Source organism: Leptodactylus fuscus, chromosome 9 (genome assembly GCF_031893055.1).
Source record: "Leptodactylus fuscus isolate aLepFus1 chromosome 9, aLepFus1.hap2, whole genome shotgun sequence".
Lineage (NCBI taxonomy): Eukaryota > Metazoa > Chordata > Amphibia > Anura > Leptodactylidae > Leptodactylus > Leptodactylus fuscus.
Window position 1 is genome coordinate 70,435,975 of NC_134273.1, and position 27,009 is coordinate 70,462,983.

General features: G+C 44.9%; 1 protein-coding gene across 5 annotated transcripts in view; it reads right to left on the reverse strand.

Annotated features, from left to right (window-relative positions):
- The window catches only part of EVI5 (ecotropic viral integration site 5), an 85,350-nt gene extending 63,556 nt beyond the window's left edge, over positions 1 to 21,794 (reverse strand). For 4 of the 5 annotated variants that reach the window (XM_075286552.1, XM_075286551.1, XM_075286549.1 and 1 more), the window contains exon 1: positions 21,603 to 21,794. The gene's annotated coding sequence lies outside the window, so the exon portion shown is untranslated. Of the gene's footprint in view, positions 1 to 5,466; positions 5,500 to 21,602 lie in introns of all 5 variants that reach the window. The other variant, XM_075286550.1, reaches the window with a different exon arrangement.
- Positions 21,795 to 27,009: the final 5,215 nt, after the last annotated feature.

Here is a 27,009-nt window from a genome sequence, read left to right on the forward strand (position 1 = left end):
TGAGGTTTGTGTGGTACTCGTACATCTGCCCGATTCATTTCTAGAACGTCCCAGCAGCCAAACCAGAATTGTGTGTGCGCACATTTTGGCATATGGCGTGACTACACTACTGCTACGATTTTCTGAGCAGTTGCGATATCCAAGAAGCAATACAGTACAGAGCAGATTCTGAGACATGAAGAGTCAGAGTCATATGCACGTCGGACAACATAGTAGCGGAAGTATATTACTGCTTACTATGGGATTCTTATTGAAAGAGGAATCCCTCCTATAGTAAATCCTCATTAAAGGGAGTCTGTCAGCAGAACCCAGCCCTGCAGATGGATAGGTTTAGGTCGCCCTTTTCTATTTTGTGAATCGCTGCCATCGTCAAATAGGTTGATGTTTTTAGTCAATATGCAACCAAGTTATCTGGAGCAGACTGGAGCCATCACGTGGCCATGGACTGGAGCCATCACGTGGCCATGGACTGGAGCCATCACGTGGCCATGGACTGGAGCCATCACGTGGCCATGGACTGGAGCCATCACGTGGCCATGGACTGGACCCATCACGTGGCCATGGACTGGACATTTTTATCCACTGGAAGTCAACAGACTGAATGACAGCAAACAGAGATCTGGAAGAGCGTGAGGAATTTACAAAGAAAATATATTGGAACAATCCCTTTAAGGCGAGTGGAGAGTATAACATTTATTTTAAGTTCTCATGCTTAGCACAATTTAAATTTCTCTGGAATCTGCTGACTTCTCTCTTTTCGGTTAAAGATTTCTGCTCTTCTGGTTTCTTCCTTCCTGGCATCTCTGGACCTTGTCCCCCTATTCGTCCCTTGCCTGTTTTCCTTAGTTACCCTATCCATGTTGTGTTTGTGGTGTCCTTCCCCTTCCTGTTGTCTTCTGTGTCCCCTGTTTGTCATTCTCCCCCTCTCTCTCCTGCCTGTTCTCCCCTTCCCCTGCATTCCCCTTTGTTTTTGGTTTCTTATATTTGCCCTCCTTATCCGGGGCTTTCCCTTGGACACTGTTACTTATGAGCCCTGCGAGGCCTTGAAGTTTATTTCACGGACATAATGCCCTTTCCTCTTTATTTTGTGTTTTCTTATTGGAAAATTCAATAAAATTTGATTAGACCTAAATTTCTTTGGAATAATCCCTTTAAACTGTAACGCCGCTGAGGACCATGCAAGCTCCTTGGATGGCAGTTCTTAGGTTTTTCTTCTTAGGCCTGGTTCACATCTGCACATGGGTTTCGGTTCGGGAAGTTTGCTCGGGGATTCCTCAAACGGAAACCCAATCCGCATAAAAAAAAGCAGTTACCTTAGGGAGCCCCCGGACCCCTAGACTATTATGGAGTCCGTGAGGTTTCTGCATGAAAGATTCGGAGAGAAAAGTGCTGCCTGCAGGATTTCTCTGCGCATTTTTCATCGCCGAAAGCGATGCAAAACTGTGCCTTAGTAAAGTTTACTATATTCACTTTTATTTTATTTTACTATTGCAATAGTGGGATTTACCCAAGATTAGAAAACAGGGCTGCTTTCTTTCAGAAAGAGCTTTACCTCCTCACGTCCATTGGTCTCAAGGCTACACCAAAGTCCCATTTATATGAACGGGACTGAGCTGTAGCATGGCCATGTGCCCAGCAGCCATAACGTCACCTCCTGAGTAGATGAAGCAGAGCTTTTACTCCAAAAAAGGAGTAATCCTGGACAATCCCTTTAAATCCCACTACTGCAATTTCCTTAAACACATACTGGAGTAAAACAAGTGAACATAAAACTTAGCAAGAAGATAAAGGCATAAGGACGTCCATCCAAGGAGCTTACATGGTTCCCAGCGACTACATAAGTTACACTACCATTACCTGTACTAGGGACTGAAATGTCACAGAGGATTACATGGCAATCCACAACTACATTCATAAATCACATAATCTCAGCAAAAACAACTAAAGTCACAACAGCAATTATGGGTTATGTAATAATACAGGTCAGAACACTACGCTGACCCGAGCAAATGAAAGGGAACGAACAAAACAGCTGTAAGGAACAGGGCAACATGGAGATTAAAATAACTTCCAGCTCCACAAGTATGGGCCCATTCCCAACATACTAAGATAGAGAGAAAGGAGAACAGTACAGAACATACGTATAAAATCGATATTAGTTATGCCACGCTCCTGTATGATACAGGTGCAGCTTGTCATTTGTAGTCCGTAGGTAATATCTGCTATATACTGTATCAGAAGCAAATGCTGATCTCACTTAAAGGGCTCGCAAGCCACCTCAAAAAATGAAATATGTGCAAGGCCTTGCTAGGCAGTCTGTTCTATGACTGTACAAGTCTTCATTCATAATGTCCTATCAATTTTTCTGCCGCTAGTCACATTATGGCTGCAACACATTTTACTTTTCTCCCTAAGGCTGGGGGTGTGTACAATAAAGAACAGTCTGCCCCCTATACATTGCTACTACTGGTTTCTTCATATGTATTTCTGCCAGGAGTAACTGTAACATGGCAAAGAAAAACCTGAGCGACCATGAGAATAAGAGGTTTATGTACATGTGACTGCAAACACAGGGCATGAGGCAGCTAAAAGATCCTCGACAGAAAAAGAAATGGAGAACAATAAGGAAAGCTGCTACTGTCTGTCTCAAATATCCCATTAGTAATAACCCAAGCAGCCAGAAGTGGATACAAGAACATGGTGTACGGAGATGCTGCAGAATCCTCACAGTGCAGTGTACAGAGGAAGCTGAATGCAGACATGTATAGGCTGTGAAGAGAGACCAGCCCCTCCCCTCTTCATTCACTGTGTGAAGAGAACCTAGCCGCTCCTCCCTTCACTCACTCTCTATAGTACAGAGGATAAATTGCTGTTTAGTACGGGTCTCAGCGATAAAACCAAGGGGGTTGCTGTTTTTCTTACTGATGTGAATGTAGCCATGGTGGAATGGTTACACTCCCACTCCATTCACTTCAATGGGAGCACTGGAGATAGTGGAGTGGTGTACTTCAGCTATCTCTAGTGCTCTCACCTAAGGGAATGGATTGGGTCTGTCAGCGTCTACTGAAGCCACATTAAGAGCAGGAAGGTAAAACACTAATCATTGTCAGAATTAGTGGGAGTCTCAGTGATGCATCCCATACCGATCAGCTATGGAGTGCAGACTGAATATAATGCATCCTTCAGCGCTCGTCTGTATGAGCTTTTTACACAGAACGGTGCAGAACGCATAGGAAGAAATGATCACTACTGCAACGATTTATCCCCCACCCCCCATCTGGAGTGACTTTGTAGACATAATGCTGATAATCTTTACTAACAATGGGCAACCAGTGATGGAGCTTGTTACCAATAAAGGGAAGCTTGTCACATTGAACATGGTGTCTGATCTGCTCAATTACACTCAATGTAAGGTCTCACGGTGGAAAATGTCCCCACAGCGCAATAGCAAAGCTGAGCACTCGGCCACAGCTATCCGCCACGGATCGGGCCTTTATGAATGAGGCCAATCATCAGGGAAACTGGAGCCGCGGACTCTGCAGTGGAATCCTTGACAAGATTGAGCAATATGCGTATTTATTTAGTGTCCTGCACCAATCTGTATGGGCAGATTCCGCTGTGTGTCCAACTTATATTTCATCCAGAGATGGAGTCCATAGAAATATAGCAACATGGTCAAATTTGCATATTCTTTACCCAGAATCCGTAGCAGGGCATGGACAGCCTAAAGTCCCTGTACAGTCTCTCCCTAATGGGAGACATTGTCCCTGCTATGTAGGAGTCTGAGTATAGCCAGCCATCTCCATAGTCCTATTTCATTCCTCTTCTATGCTTTGGAGTCCACTAAGTAGTCCTAAAACACAGTCCTTTTCTGTAGGACTGTACATACAGAGATAGTTGTCAATCACTTAGTAAGACCACCTAAGTATACACAGCAGCATATATACAATACGACACGGTCCCTTTGATTTGTAAACAATATGCCGATTAGGTTTTCATTTACATTATAGCCTTTTAATGTTTAGTGCAAAATACAGATTTTTTTTAATTTTTCAAAGGAGGGGAATAACAGAAAAAAGCAAACAAATGCGTAGAATCAGTGTAGTAAATGGTTAAGTTTCAGATTACAAAAAAGGGGGGAAAAAAAATGGCATGGTAAAATTAAGGGGGATCTATCATTGTCAAAACGTGTTTCGAGCTACTACTGTGCCTAAATAGGCTATTCAGGTACTGCCCCCAGTTTTTGCAGATAAAGCCGATATGCTAATGATGCTCACTGAGCACCCTGAGCGTTCCCCAGGGCCAGCGAGCACCCCCCCCACATCATACCTCTCATGCCACTCTGTGGCTTGTGCAGAGTTATGCCCTCCTCCACACTTGCTGTAACCGCCTCCATCCATTCTTGCTCCTACGCTTCAAATCCCGTGCATGCCCCAGTAATACTCTGTTCTGAGCGCTACTGTGCATGCCCTAGCGCCAGTTTGTGGTAGCGCGCTATAGAATAGCATACTGAGCAGTATGCCAAGTTCTATAGGTAGCTACAAGAAAATGGCGTTAGGGCATGTGCAGTAGTGCTCAGAACAGAGTATTACTGGGGCATGCACGGGATTTGAAGCGTAGGATCGAGACTGGATGGAGGCGGTTATAGCAAGTACGGAGGAGGGCATAACTCAGAATAAGCCACAGAGGGGCGTGAAAGAGATATGATTGAGGGGGGGTGCTCGCTCTCCCTGGGGAACGCCCAGGGTGCTCGGTGGAGGTGCATCATTAGCATATCGGGGGGGGGGGGGGGGTCTTTAGAAAACTGAGGGCAGTACCTGAATAGCCTTTTTAAAGGCTATTTAGGCACAGGCGTGGCTCAAAACACGTTTTGGCAATGGTGGAGCCCCTTTAATACATCCACCAGCAGCAGCTGGCTGACATTCTCCAAATAACACCAGTAGAGCAAGCACACATGAAAAGTAAGGAAAGGTAAGCAGTAAAAAGTAAATTAGTCAAAGGGGTTTTCCAAGAGTTTATAAAAATTCTGGCAGCAAGAGGTATAATCTAAAAAGACTCATCGTCAAGTCCTCTCCAACCCCCGTAGGTTTGTTTTCCACAGGGTTGACCTGCCTTACATCGACATGACCGCGGCACCCAATCTCCAGCCTTAGCGATAATGCATGGATAAATGCAAAAGACCACAGAGTCCAGTGATTGGCTGCAAAAGTCATGTGACTGTATGTGACGTCATCCCTGAGGAAGGTAAACAAGACCACGGACTCCCACGGAGAGGTGGGGGCCTCACAGATGAGTATTAGGATTTATTGCCATCGTATTTCCTATGGTTGGTTTATACTCCTGGAAAAACCCTTCACATGTGATTTTCCATTCACGGACTATAGAGTCAATGCCAATTAAAGGTGCAGCGCCACTTTATTAAAGCTTGTCATTGGATTGACAGTTTAACACCAAGTAATATCTCACCTCGACCTGTTATACTTCAGTGTGGCTCATAACCTGGAACAAAATAGTAAGAAGAAGCCGTCAGATTGCAGATTTAACCACTTATAGTATATACCCATGTACGTATACACTGTGTCGTTTTTAGCTTCGGTTCAGACTTCCCATCTCATGTCATCTGCTGATTTTGCAACAGTAGTTACTTTCAGACTCTTCTTTTCACTGGCACTTCCGCTTTAGGGTAATACCGCTTACATAGTTGTCTTTACTGTTAGTCAATCTGCAGGATCCCGACAAAACTTGCAGAACGCCTGCAGGAACACAGGGGTTAATCTGCGGCTGCTCTGCTCCATCTTTAGCGCTGGGTATTTTTTATTTTTTTTGTGTATGTTTAATGTTCCTGAAAGTGCAGCCCGTCTCCATTACCAGGTGTGCAGGTAACAATGGTCACAGGTTGTGGCTCATCATTAACATACAATGAGTCACACGAACAATATGACTCAAGGTGTAATGTAATGACAAAAGGAAACTTGGCCACTAAAAGGAGCAGTACCTGTGTATAAGAGCTGTATCAGGCTGTATGCTCACAAGGGTTTGGAGACCTATCAATGAAGGTGACCTCATGTAAAAACTTGGCTCGCTTACTGCTTTATCTCTTATGTCCAGAAATTTACACAAACCGGTTTGAGAATGCCCAATAAAACCGCTGAGGTTACCCCTGAAATAAACTTCCCAGTATGGCTATTCAGTCACGTGTGGTCCAGGTAATACAATCTGTGTGACCAACTATGGCTCAGCCAAGCTAAAATTGGTCTAAAATTCGCCTTTCCGAATGGTCCATTTTTTTTGCTGGACAACCATTGACTATTCGGACATCAGCTGTGTCACTGTTTAGAACAGAGAATGTGAACGCTTACCCAAGCACAGCACGTTATACAGCGGCTCTGCAGAACCTCTTTAATAGAGATGAGCGAGTAGTATTCGATAGAATACCTCCCCGCCATAGGTTTCCGTGTAAGCTGCTGAACACCAAGGGGTTAAACGCATCAAATATTCAATGCACTTAACCCCTTGGTGTTCAGCCACTTACATGGAAACCTATGGAGGGGAGGTATTCGATCGAATACTACTCGCTCATCTCTACTCTTACGCCTTGGTCTCCCATACCACAGGACACCTTCAGTGTTGTGGAGCCCACCCATAGTCATTTCAGGGGCACAAGTTGGACCTACACAATATTAGACAGGTGGCTCTATTGTCATGGCTGGTCAATGTAGGTCAACCAGCAGAAGCCATTGTACTCCTGATCATAGGAAATGCACAAAATCTCTTCTTTTTCGGACTGACAATAGGCTAAAGACAAGACCTTCGTTTAGTAGGGTTTTGCTTTGTACATTGTGTAACAATGAAGTATCCTTGGCGGTCACATTGTAACAACAAGACGTTACATATGAATATTGATACGCAGACTCATTCTACAGCTGCAATGACAACATCCGCCCTTCATTTTCCAAAGGTCTGTAGTCAGGGGGTAAGTTGTCCAGGCTTCTGTGTAATGGCCAACACAAAACACTTTCTAGGAAGTCTGTGCCAAATAGGAAGGAGCAGAACAACCCAATCCTGGTACTATACAGTGTATGGAGCTAGAAGGAGATGGCTCTGAACACTCAAGTAGCCGTCATGCTATTATACAGTAGATCAGTTCCCATTCACTTTAGTGACACAAAAGCAATATACAATAATAATCTATACAATCTGGAATTATCTACTTCCAGCTCCATACGTCGTAAAGCGGAGCATTTCCAATGGCTGATCGGTGGGAGGTCGGGTGTCGCCCCTCCATGTTTAGATATTGATGGCCTCTCCTAACAAGACATCTTACAAGTCTTAGAAAACGACTTTACAGAGAATCAAAGCCATCCCCACTGAACTCTGCAACTCAGTTCAAGAAAATCACATCTTTGTAGACTCAATCTAAATGTTACCACTACTAAGCGTCCTCAAAACCTAGCCTCAATCTGTCAAGATCTATTGCCGTGACTCTCAGAAGAGCAAATACTACACATGACAGCGGATGACAAGGCAGAATATTATTATTTTTAACCATCTGGTTAATTGTAGTCCAGGGACGGCAGCAATGTGGGAGAAGACAGAACGACACCATAATGGATGGGGTATCCTTACTGCCTGCACCTAGTGACTTCTCAAGTGTCCTCGCACCTTCTATATCCGTCATACGCGGAGTCAGCCAAAGGCTATGCCTCCTAACCATCTCCATATACATGCATGCTCAGTTGTGAATGCCTGTGTTCTGAATATAGAGAGGGCAGATGATATGTCTACAGGAGGGTTATATACATTATATAGCTATAGGCCACCCTCTAATATGCATGCACACTGGGCTAAAAAATAAAAAAAGATATATAAGTTTGTATTTGTTAGTGTCCATTACGATAGGCATCAGTTTTTGTAACAAATGCTTCCAGAATGGACATCCGTTGGCAGCGTGAACGCCCCCTTAGCCTAAATAAGTTGATGGCCTATCCTTAGGACAGTTAATCGATTGAAGATCCATCGGGGTCTGACTCACGAATCAGCTGTTTTATATGACATCAGTGCTCGCTGACCACGGTTTCACAGGCCAAGTGACATCACGTTCATTGATCACATGACCCGATTGCAGTTCAGTCCCATTCGAGTGAATGAGCTCAAATAAAACAATAAGCGCAGCCGCGGTTCTAACGTCTCCAGATCTGCTACTTTTGTGTGAATAAGTACTTACAAACAAATGCAAAACTGCAAAGAATCACATGACTAGTCCAGTACTATATGCAAAAAACTAAAGGCCTGGCAATGCAGAAAATCTCATGTTTCACATCCACCTCTGCAAGTGCAATTCTAAAGCGAAAATCGTGAGAAAGCAGAGTCTGAATTTGCATGTGGCCATCAACAAGCCATGGTTATACAAACATCACACACCGCACAGATCCCGTATCTAGAGGAGACATAGTCTAATTATTACCTGCCATAACCTGCACAGCACGAGGGTAAAGAAGGACACCGGGAACAGTTGGTTTACGCCAGTATAACATTTAGTGTAAAGGGATCCTCCTCACACCCCAAAAATCTGAGAAGGCAAGTTCTGAGACGTATATACTAAAAGATTCCTATATTATGGCCAGCAGAATGATAGGATCTGCCCATAGAGGTGGGGCTATCAGCACAGAATCTGACACCCTGAACCCCCAATGATCATCAATGTGAGGCTGCATAGACTTCAATGGGGCCACCTACTGGTAATATGCGCCCGTCCCAGTTGTCAGAATGAATATGGCTGAGCTATTCTAAGGACAGTCCATCAATAGAAAATGTAGAAACGCTATACAGTGACATAAATGCATATAAAAATTAGAGTTAAAAAAAAAAAAAATACTACCTTCTACAAAGCAAAACTTTCCATGAAGATGCAATTCCCCCGCCCTGCCCGCCGTATAGAAACCATCTCACTTTCTGAATAGCCTATAGACAAGTGAAGTGTTGAGCCTGAAGTTAGCGCTGACCTTGCTTACTAGACAGATTACAGCCCACACGGTCGCCGCTGACAAACATCATATTCTCTTCCGCAGAATAATCATTTCTGGGACTTTGCTGACACTTCTATTTCTCTACTGTTCCAGCTTCTTACCAGGCTTATTGTACGTTTACAGATCTCCATGACATGGTCAAATAGGTTCAATGACATCCGAATATATGATATGATAATATTCTGCCGCCATTCACTGACATAGCTTGGCAAGGAATCAATAAAACAGATGCTAAAGGTGTTGTCCCCAGCAGCACCCCTTCCTCTTCCGGGCAGATGATATTGGGGGAAAGAAGGATCAGGCATGTTGAATCTCAATGACCAATCCTCTGTAGGTGTGCAGTGTACTCAGCGCTATTAGGATGGGTCATCAATATTAGATCTGAGAGGAGTTGACTTTCAAGACCCCTGCTGATCATACGTTTAGGGACGGAGGGTTTACCGGTACAGGTTTTGCTCACTTTGCCATATGATTTGAAGAGGAGGGTTTTGATGCTGCGGCACCGCCCCAATGAAGTCTATGGAGCGCTACAACACAAAAACGCACCGCTACAGTTTATAGAGCAAGAAAACAGAGCGGCTCTCAGCATTTAAAGATTACCGGGAGCCGCGCAGTCCTGGTGCAGTATATCTGCAGGGGTCTTGGCTCCTGGACATGGCCAATATTAGAAAAATTCTGCAGTCGTTCCACTTCAAACCACCGCAGGGGAAAAAAAACAAAAACAAACACCCAAAATTGGGTTAATTTTTTTTTGCTGTGGCTCATATACAGGAATCTATGCAAATCCCCTACAGCAAGGTTAAAACTCACAGAGCAAGTTAACCCCATCCATTGATCTTATCCACAATGCTAATGTTGTAAAGAGCATGGATCCCTGTGGATGTAGCCCCAGTCTAGTGAGTATTGGTCACAGACTATACCCTAGCAGTCTGTATGGGGTTTCTAACCATAACGCCTGAGATCTGGCGCTCACACAAATACCACGTAAACTGCTTATTTCTGCGCGGTTGCGAATAATTATGGAGACACAATAAAATGACAAGCTTCAGCATGTACAGGAGAAAAGGACACGGCAAAGGCTTCCATAAAGCAGCAGAAAGTACAAGCACTACAACCATATCAAAGTCCTTACAGACTGAGCTTTAATAAAACACAGCAATAAAAATATCTAAGCAAACGAGGATATAAATGATGCCTGAAATCTAGGCCAGCTCATTACAGCGCAGGCACACGGCCCGGTTGAGGGTGCAATGGAGTGGGTAGGCCAAACCACCGATTCCTATTCCTCGGCAGCCTGACTCCTCCATAAATGGCCGGCAGCCATGGTCAGTCAGAAGCTTCTAATTCATGAAAAGCCAGTGATTGACTTTCTATGGAGATAAGAAAGCTGTGCAGCTAACTCAGGGGTAGGGAACCTCCGGTTCACGCATACTTGCTCTGCTGTTCTTGGAACTCCCAAGGAAGTGAATGGAGCATGTTGGGAGTTGGAGAGCCGAATGTTCTCTACCCCTGATCTAACTAGTCATACAATAGTAATTGTAGAATAATCATTTTATTCCACAGCCAGAGTAAATCTCGGTATCGTTTCTGACTTCTCCAACAATTGGTCATGACCGACTCTACATAATTGTCATAAATGGTGGCAACCTCTGCCAACGTATGAAGACTGGTACGAATACTTCCAGTCTCCAGAATCCTGCCCAAGGGGGTCTTCACACGGAGTAAACGCGCGTGAATTTTTGCAAGATACACGTGTAAAAATACACATGTAAAATGTCATTGCAGTCAATGGGAGTCTTATTTTTACACGTGTATTTTGCAAAAATACACGCGCCTTTACCCCGTGTGAAGGCTCCCCAACACACTTTTGAATTTTATAGGCCGAATTCACACTTTCGTTGCAGTCTTCGCCGCAGAATCCGCAGAGAAACAAGTCTGGCATGGAAGACTTTTCTCACCAGCGTTTTCAGTATAAACCTGATGGAACCATTATATACTCTATGGGGTCCTCAGGTTTCTGAATCTAACCGCATTTTAAGTGGACAGGGTCTCAGTCTTTTGAGTCCACATGCGGACTCGTAGGATGGACACCCAAACGCTAGAAAAAAAAAAAAAAAAAAACTATAAATGAGGGTCCGAAAAGCGGTGCACACACCAATCGATCTGCCATTTCTAGCACGATTTTGCACCATTCAGACCATATTAGCATCCATGTCAATGGCAGAGTTAATAAAATACAACATAAGGTTCCTTCCATAGAGGGAGACTGTTCCCTTTTGTCCTCATGTACAGTGGGGGAATCGGGATCAGACAATGGTCACTTATCCTGTGAACAGGTGATATATTGACAACTCTGTACAGACAAAAACACTTCCTATTTTACTGCATTTTGAATTTTTGACCCCCACAAAACTGCTGCTTTTCCAGTGGCAATTTGTCCAGAACGTCTATCCCCCAATTTCTGCGGCGCAGATGTGAACATCGCTTCAGACTAAAATTTCCAATGCAGCAGAAATGACGGCATAATTGTGATTTTTCTGCAGATTGGAAATACAGATATGCTTATTATTTGACTGCACTCAGCTGTAGATGACTGGAAATAGACGAAATCCCATCACATTATCGTTCCCAGGACAAAAATAAAAGTGCAAGTAGCGGAGTGTCCAAGCAACAGCCATAATAATGACTCACATACTGACACCCTCCCATAGTTATCACCAGCACCATCATCGGGAAGCTCAAGAAGTATACGGATTTACTGAACATTCACTTTCATACCTACACGCCAGTGCGTTTCCTCTGTAGATAAGAATACAGCTGCCTCTAGATATATCCATAGAAAACTAGGTCATTTACCTCCCGCTCTATGGAAGAAGGCGGCCAAATCCACATCAAAATCTGCAGGAAAGAATCAGATTTTGCACTGAATTTGCCAGTGGTATAAAATGACGCGACATAAGAATCCAACACATTTGCAGTTTTCGTAGCAGATTCTCTGAACCAAAGTTGGGAATGACTAATAGGAAAGGGAAATACAAAAGGAAGAACTTTTATCTCTCCTTTCCGCTGGATCCACTTCTGACTTTGACTCCCAAGAACTGCATTAAAAATGGCACCTAAAACTGTAGATGTGATTCCAAACTAAAGACTAAGGCCCGACACTGTAGAAATAGCTTTTTGTGTTGCAGATTTTGCTGTACTTTGTTGAGCCAAGGCCAGGAGTGGAAGGTAGAAGTATAAGGGCTTCCTATATATTTCCCATTCCTTCTGTAGCCGTTCTTGTCTTTGGCTCAAAAAAACACAACAAAATCTGCAACAGATAAAAAGCTGCACATCTACAACATTGGCCTTGTGTCTAAAGAAGTTTCCATCCATACCATCAGTAGATCACTAGCCTATGCCATCATTTACTCATCGATAAGCGACCGGTCTACCTGGGGCCCTACCAATATAATAACCTTTGCAAGCAGTAGGTTGTGGACCCGCAGCGTCATCGAGCTGGTTTTGATTTAGCCCACTCCTATTGGCGTTGTTTAAATGGCCTCCCCAGTTTTATTTTAGCCCCAACCCCCATACAAGACTTTGTTTTAGGAATACCACCACCAAATTACTACCTCCTGGAGTGGTCCCAATGTAGGCGATGGCTGGTTTAGGAACAAGAGACACCAACACAATGGACCAAGGTGCAGACAATGAGAATGGTCAGGTACGGGCCTAGGTCAGGGCTGGCAGAGTTTGTGCATTAATTGAGATGCAGGCAGGTGGTCAGGACAGGCAGTGCTCAAAAAACAAGCCAGGTCAGCAATACGGTAGGTAGTCAAAGTAGGGTTGTAAGTAGAGATGAGCGAACACTGTTGGGATCAGCCGATCCGAACAGCACGCACCCATAGAAATGAATGGAAGCACCTGTGACGCCGGCCGGACACCGGCAAAATCAGCGTCACAGGTGCTTCCATTCATTTCTATGGGTGCGTGCTGTTCGGATCGGCTGATCCCAACAGTGTTCGCTCATCTCTAGTTGTAAGGTCTGGTACATGGAAATGTTAATCATGAACTGGTTCCCAGGGGGCTACAATAATGTATGTGCGATAGATAGATAGATAGATAGATAGGACACGTGCGCTCTCATATTCCATATGGATAAGGTATGTTTTCCTAGAAACACTGCTTCGAGGAGGGGATATCTCTGTGTACCAAGTGCATTGTCAGCACGGGCTCTGTGCCAGTAGTTTGCACGAGCCCTCACTGTGGAGTTCTCCACCTTCCAAAACACGAATACTTACAACGCCAATAAAAAGTAGACCATTGTCGTCACTACTGAGAGCCAGGAATAGGATGTCATGAAAGATTTAGACAGGATGAAAAACTTTATGAGCAGATACCGGTTTGATAAATAACCTAGCTGAGAAACACATGTACTGTATAAATCAGAAAAAAAAAAAATGACAAGATCCACGGCAATAAATTATCTCACTATATACAAATCATACGCCAAAAAGCAAGGAAAAATAAAACACATTTCGCATTGGTATTTTGATGACGGGACCAAGAGCTGATTCATAGGTGCGGAAGACGGTATAAGAATGTCTGCTTGTGTCAGGAAGGCTTACTGACGGGGCCCGCGGCCGGCTACGCTCACCTTCAGCTCATGGGATTGGTTATAATTGGACAGACATCTGTCTGAGCAGAAGGTAACACTAAACACCCCGCCTGGCAGGTTTTTCAAGGGGAAGGATGTTATTCATCAAACTTGTGCATTTCACGGCGAAAGAAAAATACATTTTCCACAGTAAGAATGGAAAAGTCAAAGCAGAATCCAGCAAAGCGCAAAAGGTCAGAGCGATGTTGTGCCGAGTATAAACCTGGTTAAACATAAATGGACTGGTTAACGGTAAGCGAGCCTGAACAACCGAGCAGTAATGGTCACAGTCAGGGGGAAGTAGCAAGATGTATACTAAAGGAAGGTCCGGAGTGAAAGGTATATTCTGGACATTGTAGTGCTAACGCCAAACATTTGGGACTGTGAACGTATCCAACCGGTGCCATTTACAGAGCACCAAAGCTTTATTGACACACATGAGATACAATCAGGATTACTGCAAACATTACTAGCCAATGTGACCACTAAGGGGTCGTTCACACCACTGAATTTGCTGCTGATCCAAAACCAGCTCCAAATTCAAACCACCACCAGGGTCTCCCTGTGAAAACTCACTGGGGGACTCGAACAATGGAGGGCCGGACTGTTAAAGCAGTGGTTACCCATGGACACCATTATCTATAATGGGATCTGCTGAAGTGGAAAAAAAATAAAAAAAATCCTCCATACAGGACTGGTCTCTGCCAATTTTCAGCGGTGTCTGCTACAGAGCTAAAGGCTTCAGGCACTCGACCGCAATTGTGGATAAAAATACGGACCCATACGTTTTACACACAGCTGTACTTGCAGATGGGCCTATTCAATAGCATGGATGAGCAAATGAAAACCGTGGATGACACCCAAATACCAATCCAGGTATCATCTGTGCAGTTCTCACTGTCCCGCAGACTGCACCAAAGTCATGTAAGTGAGGCCTTAGCATTAGGGAGTCAAAGTGACAAAAGGAAGAAAGGTTGCCATATAGGATCTTGACAATGTGTCATGCTCAAGAGCAGATGGTTTCATATCTGCAGTTTCTCGTACTAAACATGGAAAATAAAACTAAGGCCCGGTTCACATCTATGTTTGGGTTTCCGTTTGGGGAGTCCGCTTAGGGATCTTCCTCCTTCCCCAAACGGAAACCTATACACATAAAAAAGGCTTACCTAAAGAAACTCGCAGACCCCATAGTCTATGGGGCCTGTGGGTTTCCTTAGGGCTAGTGCAGTGCAGTCGTGGCTTTCCGCTCCAGATTAGACCCAAATGAATGGGCCTAGTCCGGAGGGTGCTGGCGCGAAGCGAACGCCACAGCTGAATCAGACACGGAATCCACCTGAAGAAAGGGCAGCTCGCTTCTTTTTTCTGTGAGCCGGAACAAACTGCTCACGGAAAAAAAAACAATATTGATCTACACAGACCTCTATTGTGAGGGGGCGGATTTGAGGTGGATTCAACATCAAAATCCACCCCATATGAACTAGCCCTTAGGTAACCGCTTCTTTTATGCATATAGGTTTCCATTCGGGGGTCCCCAAGCAGACTCTCCGAATGGAAACCCGAATGCAGATGTGAATAGGGTCTTATGGGTCCGTTTTGAGGAGGATACAAAATATCTGCTGTCTCTAAACAAATGTTGAGGAGTTCAACACTATTTCAGCATATGAAGGGTGTAAAATCCTTCACCTTAGGCAGAGGGAACCAGATACATCTCCATTCAGGACACATTCATAGCAAAAAAAAAAAAAAGAAAAAAAGACCATATTGTACCTGAAATTATTTTAACGCTTTCTTAGCTAGAAAAAAATTGGATACCTTTAGAAATTGAGCTGCACTTGGCACAACCATCAACTTCTTCTGACACATTCGTGGATGTTGTAACCTGAAATTCCTGATAACTATAAATACAGAGAATGTCTTCCAGGCAGAGTTATACTTGAAACCATGCAGGTATTTTCAGCAGTAAGGACGTATACAGGGAAAGCTTTCATAGCAATGAGAACACAACACCGCAGCGTTCACAAAACGACAACGGCGTCTCCACCTCACACCTGTCCACAAGTCACAGGTGTCGCAGTCTACACCGGAGTGACGCAAGGAGTACAGAACTAGAAGATGTGATATAAGGTGCTACCAAGGCGGAATGAGAACCATGAGAAGCTTTTTACACAGGAAACCATAAAATCAGATACTTCAGACTGGATCGTGAGACAATTTGCTGGAAGCTGCGGCCGACTACTGATACCGAACACCTAACAACCTTATAGAGAGGACAAAAAGCAAAGCGCTGCAAAACAACAGACACGTCGGCTGGTCCTGTACATCAACCACCTTGTTGTCGAAATAGAATGGACTCCATTATATTCAATATGATCCACGGGTAATCATTTGGATTCTTTAGAAATGTGATCATAGCCCAAAGACCCGTTTACGCAGACCAATACCTGGTCATAAGAAGCGCTGATCACGTATATGACCAGTTCTCCTATAGAGAGCCTGTTATTAGTAGTATTATTGTTTATATAGCACCATTAATTCCATAGTGCTGTACATTATTATATTAATTCCATGGTGCTTTACATTTGGGGGTTACATACAATACACAAAATATACAGGTAGATATAATACTAACAATGACCGACTGGCACAGTGGGGTAGAGGGCCCTGCCCGCGAGGGCTTACAATCTATGAGGTAAGGGGGGGTAGAGACAGAAGGAGAGGGGGAGACTGTACAGATGGCGGTGCGGTGATAGTGTTATCGGAGGTTGTAGGCCTTCCTGAATAGGTGAGTCTTCAGAGCCTTCTTGAATCCTGTGATTGTGGGGGTCAGTCTTATGTGTCGTGGTAAGGAGTTCCAGAGTATGGGGGATGCATAGGAGAAGTCTTGGAGACGGTTGTGTGAGGAGCGGATGAGAGCAGAGCGGAGTAGGAGGTCATTGGAGGATCTGAGGTTACGTGTGGGCAGGTAGCGGGAGATGAGGTCAGAGATATATGGAGGGGACAGGTTGTGGATGGCTTTGTATGTTAGCGTTAGTAGCTTGAACTCAATTCGCTGGGCTACAGGTAGCCAGTGGAGGGACTGGCAGAGGGGGGCAGCCGATGAAGATCGGGGCGTGAGGTGGATTAAGCGAGCAGCGCAGTTTAAGGTGGACTGGAGGGGGGCGAGGGTGTTAGGGAGCATTCACACTACCGTCAGTGTCTGACAGGTAGTGTCCGCTCACAATCTTGCATGGACATTAGGAGCGGACACTAGCTGTGTCCGTGACATTTTTCATTCATTTAAATGGAGAGTGGGTGCGTTCTTTTGCACTCCATGCCTGTCCTTAAGTGTCCGTTCACAAAGATGTCTGACTTTTCAAGCGGACAGCAAAACCCGACATGTAGGTTTTTTCTGTCCGCTTGAAAAGTCGGACATCTTTAGGAACAGACACTTAAGGACAGGCACGGAGTGCAAAAGAACGCACCCACTCTCCATTTAAATGAATGAAAAATGTCACGGACACAGCTAGTGTCCGCTCCTAATGTCCATGCAAGATTTTGAACGGACATTAGCAGCGGACACTACCTGTCGGACACTGATGGTAGTGTGAACGCCCCCTTAGCTGGAAGTCCATGGAGAAGGGTGTTGCAGTAATCTAGGCGGGAGATTATGAGGGCATGGACGAGCGTCTTAGTAGTTTTAGGGGTGAGGAAGGAGCGGATTTGGTGGATGTTCTTGAGTTGGAGGCGGCAGGAAGTATTGAGGGTTTGAACGAGTGACTTGAAGGATAGGTCAGGTTCCAGTGTTACTCCAAGGCATCGGGCCCGTGGGACAGGGGTAAGTGTGGTTCCATTGACTTTGATAGATGGGTCAGGTGGAGGGGCCACACGGGGAGGGGCAAAGATGATGAACTCCATTTTTTTCTATGCAGTGCAATGCAAACCATATAGGAACGAACAGTCAATTCAGGCCACACATAGTAGGTATATTTTCGTTATTTTCGGTAGCACATTACTGTATATAGGGCAGAATTTTTACGCCCACATAAAAGATGTGATCAGGGACAATCTGGACTGATCAATGGCCCGTGTAAAAGGGTGCTAAGTGTGAATGTATCCCATCTCCTTGTCATCTGCAAGACATTTCAACCATCACTGGAAAAAGGAGGAAAACCTAAAAAGATCCCACTCAGAAATCTAATGCCTGGGGGTGCCTGGCATCACCTAATAGATTCGTCAGTTAGTCCCTTATCTCCATTCACTGTGCACCTGAATGCAACCTATTCTTATTCAGCAACATTTCGCCATCTATAGCCTGGGGAAAGACTATTGTTCTTCAATGGAATCCTGGAAATATCTGCCCCCACATGTCAGGGTTTTCTCCCACATCTCCAGATGTAACCATTTACCTATAGGTGAAAACGATATTGGTTTATGTGGTCCTTTAAAGGGGATGTACCTGGATAAAAGCCTTTAAGACCCCAATGACTGAATCATTGGGTTATCTATATGGGGGGGGGGGATTATCTTGAAACGGTTCACCTAGCATACCTCAACGTTACATGGGTGACTGTCAATCTTCCAGCGATTAGCATGGGGCATGGAGCTCTGGCATGTCTGCGGCCCTCTTCTAGGATCCTCACATACCTTACAGAAGAAGCTGGAAGAATCTTATATGTCTCTTGGGGGTGTCCAACAACAAAATCCTATTATAGGAAATGGTTAAGCCTCTCTATTATTAAATCATAATACTATATACTGTATAAGGGCCCCATTACAATAGTAAAGGTCAACTGACTCCTACAATATTTTGGTTTGTGGTAATCGATGCAATCATTGGCCGGCGGCCCCATGCACAAAGAGTAACCTGGATCAGAAATTCCAGCCCATACATCAGTCAGATTTACTAGCCTGAACCCATACAGGAGAAGGGACTTTTTGTATCCTATTGATCTATGAAGCTCGAAGTCCCTGCCCCTGCTCAGCTCTGCTGTCCATACTACGCCAAGTGGGTACCAATTTCATGGCGTGATGCATTCTGATGACATCCTGGTGACATCCATCCCCCATTGGGTTCTGCTGAACAGAGCATCGGACCCGCATTGGCAGAGCCTTGGCCTGAAAACTCGCTTGAGGCCTAAGGGCTTTCAGCGGACGGGTGATGTCCATGTAACCAGGGACGGCACACAATCCCGCTTTACTTCCCAGTTTTGCACTGCCGACAGTTGTCCCGTTTTTCAAGCAAGTTAAAAATGGATCAGATTAGTTTCATAAACTGTATACGGTAATTTATTTGGGTCCGTAAAAAACGGACAGCACACACAGCACTACAGGGGAGCTCCATGGTCCAAAACAGACCAAATTGGAGCAAATCTCTGTTCATCCAGTGTACGTACACTGAAAGACGACATGTGAATAAGTCCCAACGGCAGCACTTTACACAGTACCTGCAGCAGATAACACTTTAGGCTTTGGCTACACTAAGACTTTTCAGCAATGATTTATAAGGATCAATGCACGTCAATTCTGATGCAGAATCTGCACAGAAAAAAGCCTCCCATAGACTTCAATGGGTTCCTTTTTGAGTGGAAAAAGGAACCCATGGAAGTCAACGGGAGACTTTTTTCTGTGCGGATTCTGCATCAGAATTCACGTCCAAAAACTCCATGTGCATTGACACACAAGTCAAGACAAGACAATCTCATAGTAACCTCAATGCAGACTGTCAGAAACATGTCAAGAACCTTGATGATCCAAGTTTGGGATGTTTGGTGTTGTGTCAACATTGCAGGTAGGTGAAAATGACCTAACACCTCACAAGGCAGGTAACGGAGGGGTTATTAAGATCTGCAGCCTCCAGTCCTGGGCTACATGCAGTCCTCATTGCCCCATGGAGCAGGACAAATACATTATAGATCCCAACCTTCACATAGTCATTGCATAACAGCTCTGCATCTCTACCACCTACACTGATCATAGAGAGAAGTGCAAGTCCCCAAAAATATATCCGAGCACCTTGTCACAGAAAAGTGTTGCACAGTGCAGGGAAAGAGAAGGAGCACTAAACCATTTTCTTGCCCCCGAGTGTTGCAACCCCATTGACTTACATCAGCTGTGATGTTGCACATCCAAAGATCACCGTCACCCTGCAACAGCTGTCTCAGCTAAAGTCACTATGTAGCCCGAGCCTTATGACACACTGTGCCAAGTAGTAATAGGGTGCACCAAACAGCGGGTGTACAATGACTGATGCAAGAGCTTTTCTCAGAAGGGATTGCCTAGTGACAGATTTCCTTAAAGGGGTTTCCCACAAGTGACATCAATCCCCTATCTACAGGATAGATAATCGTCCGATTGCCAGGGCTGCACTATTCACTACAAGGGTCTTGAGACCCCATTCTTCCACACTGTACAGCTACAGTAAGCAGGTACCTGAATAATGCAGCAGTCAGGCATGTGCCGTGCGGATTTATCCATTTATAAGCTATTGTCAATTGCAGGAAAACCCCTAAGACTCATTGCTCATAGAAGCCGCACTACAAGTATTTCCTAGAACAGCAGCAAAACCACACATAGGACCGCAATTTTTGTGATGTGGCTTAAGTGTTGCAGTAACATGGCCTAGAAGCCCCACATCTCAATACAGACAACATACTATGAAGGGAACCCTCTGCCTCCCCAAAGAGAGAGCATCTGAAGTGCTCACAAAATTCAGCCTATGTCCACACAGGATATAGGCGATGCAGATTTGCAGAAAATTCACCGTGCACCAGTCACATTAGGAAATGAGAGAACAGGTAGTGTATACTGTATTGATAAATCTAATAGCAGGAGGGGACCCAAATCTGGTCAATGGGGTTGCAGCCATAGAAGTGATGCCAAAGGGAATACCACAGAGACCCCTGAGCAGCAGCTACATTAGAGAGCAGGGGGTCTTCCCTGTATATCTCTCCAGATGTTCAGGATACTGGACATCACGTGACCATCGTTCCTGCACCATACGAAGGGATGTTTTCTAAACCAGGTACTTTAAAGGGATTGTCCATTTCATTTTTTAATAGTGTGGCCATAAACATAACACAGCAATACTCACCTCTCTCCGAGACGATTATCTATATACAGGTAACCTGGCTGTAACCGGTGACCAACGCAGTGAACCCCAGACCTCAGTGGTCACCTACCGTTTAGGAAGAGGTCACTGCTCAGGCCTGAGATTGGCTGCAATGGTCTCCTTGCACAAACTGGACATCACTAGTGACCTGTATACAGGTGAACACAGACCGGGAAGAGGTGAGCAATGAAGTTCATGGACCCCGTATCAAATAATAAAACGAAATGGACAACCTCACCTGGACAATGGCGCAAATCACCGAGCAGAGCGTGCAAAGACTGAAGGTCCACAACAAGGCCAGTAATGACAGCGACACCAGAGCCAAGTCCCATGGGGATAGCCATCACTAATACATTACATTACACCGGGCACTACAGGCTTTCTTAAAAGAGAAAACCATCGACCCGACCGGTGACATCTCTGACACAGACTACATAAGTGAGGACAACCATGATGGTCATAGGTCCCTTTAAATGGCCACAAAGTACAAAGATCCAATTGGTGGAGTTACAGAACTGACAAGGCTGCACTTATCTGACCTGCTTAGTGGCACTACAAGTCCCAGCAAGCCCAGGAGGCGATCAGACCCTGGCCAGGAGCTCGTGCTCATCTCCAGACTGTGAAGGCTCCTTCCAGGAGGAGAGTCCTGAGTCCTGGCCCCGGACACTTCCAGCAGCAGCAGCGGGGATGAGCAGATCGCAGGCCCCAGGCTTGACACGTCCATCTGCCCGCTCTCCCACAAGACACCGCCGCCTCCTCCCGGACCCTCCTCTCCAGGAAGCCGCCGGTGATCACCGAGTAGCCGGAAGCATCACCCCCTGGCACCCCCGGTATTAGCTGCCCTGTGTACCTTGGAAACCTTTCCCGAACCTCTCCGATCACAGAATCCGTGCTCTTCCCATCCAGGCCGGGGTCACAGCAGAACACAGCGCCCGGGATACAGCCTGGAGCTCCGCGCCGGTCCGATCCTGCTCCAGCACCGACAACCCTGAGCTAATTCCCCGCCTCTCTACACACTGCGGCCGCTGCCACCATACACCAGCCGTGACGTCAGTGCGCAGGCGCAGCACACTTTTAACCCTTCTCCTGCTGCAGGCTCCTCGCCCCGCCTCCTTCTTAGAGCCTTGAGGGTCAGGCCCAGGCCAGGGTCACGTAGGGTGGTTGTAATAACCGGGTCCTTGATGGGTCCAGCTGCTGCCCTCCTATTACTGTGATCATACATCAGCATGTCCCTTCCATAGCTTGTATAGATTCACTTAAAGGGCTGCTCCAGTCTTGTCAGAGTAATGTCAGGGCTAATGAAAATCTACAAATTTCATTGCTAGTACCTGGCATTGTGACCCCAAGTGACTTGATGGACTAATGTCTTTATCCAACCTCATCTACTATGTAACATATGTAACTATGTGAGTGAAGTATAGTTGTAACCTAGTAATCCTAGAGCGATGACGTCACGTACATCAGTCATCCAATCACTGACCTCCGTGATCATGTGCCGTACATGCATGGATCTCATAAAGGTAATAGAGGTGACATCACTGCTGCAGAACCAGTGGTGACCACTAGGGCGGCAGTGCTGGATACTTCTGGACAACCCATGTTAGGTAAAGAAATGTATATACTGATATACAGTAGGTGCGGGCAGACTAGATTATTATAATAGTAAATCCAAGCCCTATAGTACAAGATTCGGACCAGGTGCTGGTTCTGATCATGTGACCCAAGGTTAGAGTCAGCCAGAAACCCCCGGGAGAAGGTAAGTTCTCACAGGCTCCCCCTTTAAAGGGTAGGCCAGGATCTCATCACGCTTCCATTATTTCTGGCAGACTTGTATAACTTGCTGATCTTCAGGGGAACCCCCACCAATCACAAGAATCGGGGTGATTTGCGCCCCGTTTTGAATGGAGCATCTGGTCGGGCACTGAAGGCCACTCCATTTATTTCAATGAGGTTGCTGGAGATAGCCGAGTGCAGTGTTTTGTCTCTGATGGCCCCATTGAAATGAATGGAGCAATACATGCTGCTCCGTTCAATCCTGTGGGAACCCGACAATCAGCAAGTTACCCCCTATCCTGTGGAGTGTGAAAACTTCCTGCACGTGGAAGATCATTTGGATATTTTTGTTACACAGATGATCAGTATTATTGTCACCTATTAGTCACCTACACAATAGATGCATTTTAACCAAATCCATCAATTTCACCAGATTATCATCTTCTCCGACAGACAAGTCAAAGTTGTCTGGCTCACTCCCTTCTTTCTACAGACAACAGATAGACTCTAAGGCCTGATTCACACCTGCGTTTGGTAATCCGTTCGGGGAGTCGGCATGGGGATCCCCTGAACGGACTACCGGTAAGCAGTGAAAGCACACAGACTCCATAGACTATAATGGCGTCCATGTGTTTTCTGCATGGTGTCTGCACGAGTCATGCGGACAGGAAAGTAGATCATGAAGTACTTTTTCCTCTGCATGATTTGTGCGGACAACGCACGGAAAGCACACGGACCCCATTATAGTCTATGGGATCTGTGTGCTTTCATAAGCTCACCGCTTGCCATTGCTTTTGGTATTCCGCTCGAGGGAGGGGTCCCCATGCGGACTCCCCGAACGGATTACCGAACGCAGATCTGAACCAGGCCTGAGCTGAGGGTGCATGTGTAAGGGGACGTTGGGAGAGACAACTGTTGGCTAAACAATCATTCATCTGATAGCTATTTCATGTGTATGGCCAGCCTTAGGCTACATTCGCACTACTATTAGTAATAGGATGACACTAATGGATATTAACTACAGTAGAGTAACAGACAGCGGTGGATCCTCCCCTTTGTCTATTCCCAGCCTCAGTCTTGTTTTGTACATTAGGGTGAATGCAGACACTTAATGGAGGGGGGGCTCCATCTACGTCTGTCATTTAATGTCCATTGCTCTTATCCTGTGATGGATGAGAGCAACAGACAGTAGCGTGGACCTAGCCTTAGACCTGTAGCATTTCTTTTTGTTTATCCCTAGAGCTTACAATATATCACAATGCCTATTCCCTTTCTGGAAACAATGCAGAGCCAGTCCTGATTCAGCAATCACCTTGAAGGCGTCCAAACAGACCTATTTCCTATTGAATAGAACTGAGAGGGATTGTTATCTGGTTAAGCATTGAAAGTTTTGGCTTAAAAAGAGCTAAGCAAATGTTTGTGGATATATATGAGGGCTTCTATTTCCAGGTGCAGCGTCCTGGGTAAACCAAAACTATGCTGCAAGCTTTACCTGCCATGCTGCGGTTGGCCATATGAGGTTATCAGGGCTGGACTGGGAATACAAATCGGGAAAAAATGCTGCAAGTGTATTTAGTAAGCAAACCATGAGAACTGACGCTTATATGTAATTGTTATTCTATGTATTTCTATTTGCATAGGAGACCGGTCTTCAACAGTGTCTTCAACACCTTGTCAGACCTTCCAACCATGTCTTATCTCCTAGGAGAACAAAGGGTCAGGTATGTATAAATCCAATATAATATCTGTCATTGGGGGACAGTCCGCACGCCAATGTTTTCTGCTAACCGGATCTAGTGTTGTATGAGCATCACAAGTGAAATCATGTGCCATTTCGAAACATTTTTGAAATTTTAGAAATGTTTCTAGATTTCTACAGATAAATTCATGTCCTTTACCTTATGTAAACACTTCAGTATTTTACTATATATTCTTTTTCCATAACAGCCAATGGATGAAGGGCCCCCCATGTAGGACAGGCTCTGTTCCAGCTGAAACCTGTGCGAGATGGATGTTATCGCTGCTTGTTTGTCTATTGTAAATAGTAGATGACATGATAATCTGCTACTGTTTAGTGTGGTAGCAAGAGTCTAAGGCAAAAGCCCCATGTAGCAAAGTGCAGCTAAAAACGCTGCAGAATGAATGCAACAAAAATGTTTTTTTTTTCACAGTATTTTCCATTCAGTTTTTGCCGCATTTTTCTGTTCATTTTTTTTTCTCCCTCTATTAAATATATAAGGAAAACCCTCGCAAGTCCGCAGCGTTTTTTCAAGTCCGTGGCTAAAATGAATATGCATCTTTTCTGAAATCTCATTCACTTAAATGTAGCATTCATTTCTGCAATAGACAAAAATAGCAATGTGGGGCCTCAGGGCGGGTTTATATCTGCTCCCGGTCTCCGGTTTAGCCGATCCACTCGGCTTCCGGCTTCAGCCCTGCAAAACTGGACAGGAGACAAAAACCCAGCGGTCCGTTTTCAAACCCATTCACTTGAATGGGTTTGCAAAGTGACCGCCCGTGTGCGTGTTATGCATGTCAGATGGGAAATCCATTTTTTTAGCTGGACACAAAGTCGGACATGCAGGACTTTGTGTCCTGTTAAAAAAAACGGTTTCCCCGTAGACAGGCAGAAGACGCACATGGGCGGTCACCTTTGCAAACCCATTCAAGTGAATGGGTTTGAAAACTGACCGCCGGGTTTCAGTCTCCTGTGCAGTTTCGCAGGGCAAAAGACAGAAACCGCCCGGATTGGCTAAACCAGAGACCGGGAGCAGATGTGAACCTGCCCTTAGCAGGAAAAAAAAACCTTGCAGAAACACACTTTTTCATTGAGGTTTTTTTCAGTGTTTTTCTCTGCTTTTTTTCCCCCTGCAGCCTGCCATTCGCAAATGACCCTGTACCTATCCCAGGTTGAGGTCTCTGAGACAGCCATGTAAGTACTTAGACAGTGAGTTTATAATATAGATCTGTTTTCATCAGGAATTATTTCATGGATATGTCCTATGTGCCAACCAAATACATGTATGTAACCCAGTTGCTCACTAAAATGCTAGGGTTTGTATGATTGGTCACATGACTGACACCGTGTTTAGTCCTATTCTATTACGCCATGGATGTATTACACAGGAATGATTCATGGGTTATATCTTTCTACTGTGCAGAAAGGGGTCCACACTGATACAATAAAGATAATTGTAAATGCAGAAAATTATATGATATCACATTCTACAGACAAATAAATAAAAACCGAAATACCACTGTAGGCCGGGGCCCCACGTTGTGAAAACACTTTGATTTGGCCAGTACCTACAAAGTGGATTCTGGCTAATCCCATCCACACATTGCAGAAAAAAATCTGCGCCGACACATGTAATTTGTAAATTGCAACATGTCACAAATGCTGGCATTTTCCGCATAGGTATAATAGGGACAGAAATTCTGCAAGGGAAAACTTTGCAGACTTTCTGTAAAAAGCACTGCGGAAAAAAATGCAATGCATTTCCACCACGGTGTTTTCCGCATCTGTGGCTTGTTACGTGGGGCCTTAGCCTCAAATGAATGTGGTTGAGTTGCAATACCACATACAGCCTTTGCACAGTGAGGCTGTATTCACACTGAGTAACGCTGGTGTTTTTTGTGCTTATTTTTGCACATAGCGCCGCGTTAACGCCGCGCTATTTTGCGGCGGCGTTGCCCGGCGTTAACGCGGCGCTACGCGGCGTTAACGCGGTGCTATGTGCAAAAATAAGCACAAAAAACGCCAGCGTTACTCAGTGTGAATACAGCCTTAGGTAGTGCTTTTTTTTTTTTCTTTACAATATCCTTGTTTTTCTAATCCAGGACAATTTTAGGAATGGCTCACCCTATTGCCTTCTGTATACCCCTCTCCTTATGTTTCTGTGAGTGGACGGCATTAGACAGCGGGTACCTTTGTACCATCCCTCAATTAGTAACGCATTAACCTTAATATGAATAAATGTACGACAGAAACGCCAGGCGGACAGCACGCCGTGTACTTTTTAGTGGGACAATTATACAATACTAAGAGGCACTTGTAAGGGTTTGGGGGGGGGGGGGGGTACTGATTTCTTCCAAAGGGTTTGGAACCTGATCTGTTTTTTAGGTAAAAGATTATCACTTCAGCTGCTTCTATTCTTTTTTTTTTTTTTTTTTTTTTTTGCTCTGTCAGCAATTTTTCATCAGCAGAATGTCATCAACAAGCTTAGTAGTTCCTAACAGGAAGAGGAAGAAAAGATCACGCTCATATGCGACTCAATGGTCTCTACTAAAAAAAGACAATGCACATTGGGTCATTGCAGGTCAGCGAAACGTCTGATCTGTTATAAGGTGGCAAAACATGTTATAGTAATGTCAGCCAAAAAAGCCAGTTTCAGCAAGACTTAGCAGACACGCTAATGTGTATGGGGTGGTCTTGATTTTCCCCTGACGGCAGATGTGGGAAAGAAGGATCGTGCAGTTAGATT